This window comes from Sesamum indicum, linkage group LG6 (genome assembly GCF_026168435.1).
Source record: "Sesamum indicum cultivar Baizhima isolate 11 linkage group LG6, ASM2616843v1, whole genome shotgun sequence".
Classification (NCBI taxonomy): Eukaryota; Viridiplantae; Streptophyta; class Magnoliopsida; order Lamiales; family Pedaliaceae; genus Sesamum; species Sesamum indicum.
The window spans coordinates 14,709,181-14,714,782 of NC_142662.1; positions in this window are offsets into that span (position 1 = coordinate 14,709,181).

The following is a 5,602-nucleotide window of genomic DNA, read 5'->3' on the forward strand; positions in this document are numbered from 1 at the left end:
TTGGTCCACTCATCCAGCAGTTTCCGCAGGGCCCTCGACTTACAAATACTTTGGAGACAGACAAGGTTGCGGTTTTCCTTTTAGATGGGCAATGGTGTTGGCCCTCTATCACTGACACTCACTCCTTACAGCTCTTGCAGTCTTTTCCACCCATCCATGGAGGGGCTGCTCCTATCCTTTGGCGGTCAAGAGATACACAACTAACAGTTGATATGATGATTCGTTCACTACAGGATGAAAGGTCCAAGGTAGGCTGGTCTTCACTATTGATGGGCCGCTTCAAAATCCCTAGACATACTTTTGTATTATGGCTGGTGATCCTTGGTAGACTCTCTACTATGGATAAGCCTTGGTTGGCTCATATTAATAGTTCCTGCGTACTTTGTTCTGATGGTGCTGATGAGACCCATGATCATCTTTTTTTTTGCTGCACTTATTCACGTGGCTGCTTGACGGTGATTCGACGCACACTTCGATTTGATTGGCCCAACCGAGCTTGGGCTATTGATGTCTTATGGGCTGCTCGTAGATGGAGAGGCAAACACTATGTTTCTACGGCCTACCGTGCTCTTTTGGCCTCGTGTGTGTACCATATTTGGCGTGAGCACAACATTAGGCGATATGATGGAGTACATAGAGATACACGCACTGTGGGTGCGCTAATGGTTCAAAATGTGGAGCAGATGATTCTTAGTGTAGAATTACCTAGTGCTATTAGCACTTGTGCGCTTTATCGCTTATGGCGGATTCCTTGGCCTGTCGAGGAAACCGCTTAGATTAAGCAAGATGTATTGTACTATTATACTTTTTTTTACTTAATGAAATTTACTTTCATCAAAAAAAAAAACAAGACGAAATTGATGACGTAAAAAAGTGAGTGACAAATTTTATATTTTCACTAATTATATATATTTAGTGATAATAATTTTTATTTTATCTCAATAAAGAATTTTATAATTTCAACAGTGTTTATTGATATTTAGAATTATTTTGTTATTAGTAAAAATTAGAAACAAAAAATAGTGCATAAAGTTGTCTCTTTGACAATTAGACACATATACAAGACGACCTAATGATAATAAATAATTTATGTCATTATATTTTACTATTATTTAGTTGTCAATATAGATGCATCACTAATTATTTATAGTGATAATTTCATACACAATTTTTTATATTAATAATTATGTAATGATAAAATCAAAAATTATTATCATTTAATATATTTTTTAGGGACAACTTTAAGTTATCACTTATATTTTGTTACTAATATTAAATTTCTTTGTAGTGAGTTTTAAGTTTGTATAATACTATTTACAAATTAAATGAAACATATCATGATAATATAATTAGTAAAGACTATAGAAACTAGTATTTTTTTTTTTTTTTGAGAGAAAAGGTAATATATAAAAATTGGGAACCAAGCCCTATCAGCCGCGAGGGCTAGATAGGTGTTGGTTTCGCCCCTGGTGGTGGCTTTTCCGTTTTGTGCTTCGATTTACTGATTGGGTATTATTAGCCTATCAGCCGCGAGGGCTAGACTTGGGTCATATTTAAATTTTGAGCATAAAAAATACTTCAGGGGCATCATCAGTATTATTAAAATCGTACCTAAATTTATAATAATAACCTTCTTCCATAAACAATGATGGTTATAATATAGTTCATAAAAATAATACTTGTTCATTCACTTCAATGGACAAATCTCTTGTGTATATATTGTGATCTTTATGAACTTCTAAAAATTTTGTTAATATTAATGCACCATAATTTGAAAAACAAAATTTGTTTACATTACTGATCTGAGTAAAAGAATTTCCTTTGATCACACATATTGTGCGAAAATTTCAAAAAATTACTCAATGCAGTGTCGGATATATGTCGGGTACGAGCACGTCTCGAACACAGCATCCATATATCCAAAAATATATATATAAAAAAAAAAAGACATGGGGTTGTACACGCCACAGACACACCAACACATTTTGGACACGTTTAGAATTTTTTTTTATAATTTCAAAAAGTTTTGAGCTATCTTTAAAAAAAATAATTTTGGGCTAAATAAAAAAGAAGAAGAATTACTTCACTCCTCTCAGACTAAAAATTTTTGGGATAAGATTACTAAACTTTCAACAAATGATCAGGATGATTTATCTAATTTGAATTATTAAAATATAATCATTGAGTATTTTTTAAGATAAACTGATTATGTATATTTTTTAAATCATATTTAGTTAAAAATGTAAATTTAAGACATGTTTATTTCATATTGTATCCAATAGTATTTGATGAAAATTGCTTGTTTTGATTGTTTCTTGTCATGTTGCCAACCTTGGATGGACTTGTCTTTTAATATTTTCAGAACATGTACATGATACACAGGCTTGGTTTGAATGTTTTTGTTGTTTTGGTGACTGAAATCTGCATATGTATAATATTCATTCCATTGATGATTTGAATCCAATTCTAATTTTTGTCCAAGCCATTTTCTGTTTTGGTTTTATTGTACATATGTTTAGTCCATTTTGTTACACATTGTTTAAGGCTTTTACTTTTCCAATTTTTGGTTGTTTCTTTTTTCTACTTGTTCAGTTTAGTGCAAATGTAATAAAAAATAATAAATATTCTTCTATGGGAATTAGCCTACAAGACATCGATTAGCACTCGAATGCTAAAGTCAGTAACTGAATTTAAAAAAATTCAAATAGAAAAAGTTGAATAAAATTCAAAGATAATATTGAAATAATTGATTTGGAGTGCTTGAATATAATAATGAGAGTTTATATACGAGTGCAGAGTGCATGAAATCAACAGAAAGAACATAGCCTCATTGTTCGAGTAAAAAAGTATGTTAAGTGAGAAGTCACTTACCTATTGACTTACATTAAGTCATTATTATAGAGAAATTTTGGGGAGATCCCTGAGTTGGTTATTGGAAAACTGGATACTACTAGAATTCTCTGAAAATCAGTTTTAAATTATTTATTTATCTTCTTAAAGATATGATTGTTTGAATGTGTCGTGCCCAATCACCTGCGAATGTAGGAAAATATGATAACTGATTTCAATAATGAGTTCCAACTGGATATAGGGTCATAAACACTCTTTCAAGGTAACGTGGCCCTTGATGTGTAGAAGTTAGCTGACGTGGTGGCCTGTGACGGAGTCAGAAAAATAGTTTAGCCCTATCATAATATAATTAGTTAATTTGTTGAAAAAAAAATATTAAATTTTGCCAAAAGTCACCACACAAAAAAAAAAAGCCATAAAAAGGTGATTGACAATTTTTACATTGTCACTAGTTATATGTATTTAGTGATAATAATTTTTAATCTCAATAATGTGTTTATTGATATTTAGAATAATTTTGTTATTAGTAAAAATTAGAAAAAAAAATAGTGCATTACATTGTCTCTATAGACAATTAGACACATATATAAGACGACTTAATGAAAATAAATAATTTTATGTCATTATATTATATTGTTATTCAGTTGTCAATATAGATGTATCACTAATTATCTATAGTGATAATTTCATACGTAATTCTTCACACAAATAATTATGTAATGACAAGATCAAAATTATTATCATTTAATATATTTTTTAGTGACAACTTTAAGTTATCACTTATATTTTGTTACTAATATTAAATTTCGTTGTAGTGAGTTTTGAGTTTGTACAGTAATACTCACAAATTAAATGAAACATATCATGGTAATATAATTAGTAAAAGTCGTGAAAGTATTTTCTTTTTATTTGTTTTTTTGGAGAGGAAAGGTAATATATAAAAATTGGGGGCCAAGCCTTGTCGGCCGCGAGGGCTCGACAGGTGCTGGTTTCGCCGTAGTGATAGCCTTTCCGTTTAGTGTTTGGGCTTACTGATTGAACCAGGTTCACAAGCCTTGCCTCATCGATTTGGGTGGTAGAAAAGGGCCAGAGTCCTTACCTGGAGCTTGCATCTGGGCTAGCAGGATTTTAGACATGATGAGTTGAACGAATGGAGGGTCGACTCCTTGATTTAGGCATGGGTCATATTTGAATTTTCAGCATAATTTAGTTCATAAAAATTATACTTATTCAATCACTTCAATGGACAAATCTCTTGTGTGTGTATTGTGATCTTTATGAACTTCTAAACATTTTGTTAATATATGCACCATAATTCGTAAAACAAAATTTGCTTGTATTACTAATCTGAGTAAAAGAATTTCTTTTGATTACACATATTGTGTGGAGATTTTAAAAAATTACTTAATGCAGTGTCGGATACATATCGGCTACGGACACGTTTCGGACACAATATCTACATGTCCAAAAATATAAAATTAAAAATGACACGGGGTTAGACACGCCGCTGGCGCACCGACACATTTTGAATACGTTTAGAATTTTTTTAATAATTTCAAAAATATTTGAGTTATCTTTTAAAAAAAAATAATTTTGGGCTAAATAAAAAAAAAGATGAATTGATTCACTCCTGTTGGACTAAATGTTTTTGGGATAAAATTACTAAACTTTCAACGAATGATCAGGATGATTTATCTAATTTGAATTATTAAAAAATTTGCATTGAATATTATTTTAAAATTGAACTTATTATATATAATCGTGTCAGTATTGTATTATGTTCTCATTTTTAATATTTTTTGTATTATTATATCAAAATTGCATCGTGTCCGTTGTCATATATCGTAGCATATAATTAAAAGATTTATGAATTATTACACTCGTTAAAATATGATAGAAAATTCCTAGAATAAAATGACATACTGTGGATGGATCAATACGTGTAAAGCGAACAAAAGACGCAGTCCACGTGGTGCAACATTCCTCCGCCGTTTACGGCCGGCAATCTGCCTCAGATTGATATGATTTTGGGACAACGATAAAGGCCCACTTGTGAGTTTGTGAATGCTGCAATCAATTTTTAATGGCCTACCCTTCCCACACAATTGCAATCATTTTGGGGAGTGTTTGGCAAATGGTAAAAATAAATGGGGCTAATTATAATGATGTCCATTAAAGTTTGTCATAATTATAAATATTTTTTGTTATTAAAAAATTAAAAGTACCTCTATGATGTTTCATAAAGTTATGTAATCCTTAGATGGAGGTATGAAATTATCAACTTTGCATTTATCGTGTTTTTTTATTTTTTACAAAATATTAAAAATTTGTAAAAAGATTGGACGAGGTGGATAAAAAAAATTATCCACTTAGTCTATAAAAAATTAAAAAAAAATAAAAAAATATTATAATTTTTAATCGAGAAGGGAATTTTAGTCAGTTCACCACAAAAAATGGATGAGAAAAACCTAAAAGATTGGGCTAATTGTTAGACGATCGTTAAAATCAGAGAGATATTAATAATTTTTAAATAACAAGTAGGTATTCATAATTATGCCAAAGTTTAGGGGAGGTCATTGTAATTTATCCATATAAATATTACTATTTTATATACATAGGATGAAAATAATATTTTTATTTTTTATTTTTTATTTAAATTGATTAAGTTAAGTGAATGTAAATAAAAAAATTATAAATAATTTTTTTGATAAATTTCTATAATTTATTGATAAAATTGTAAACAATAAATTGT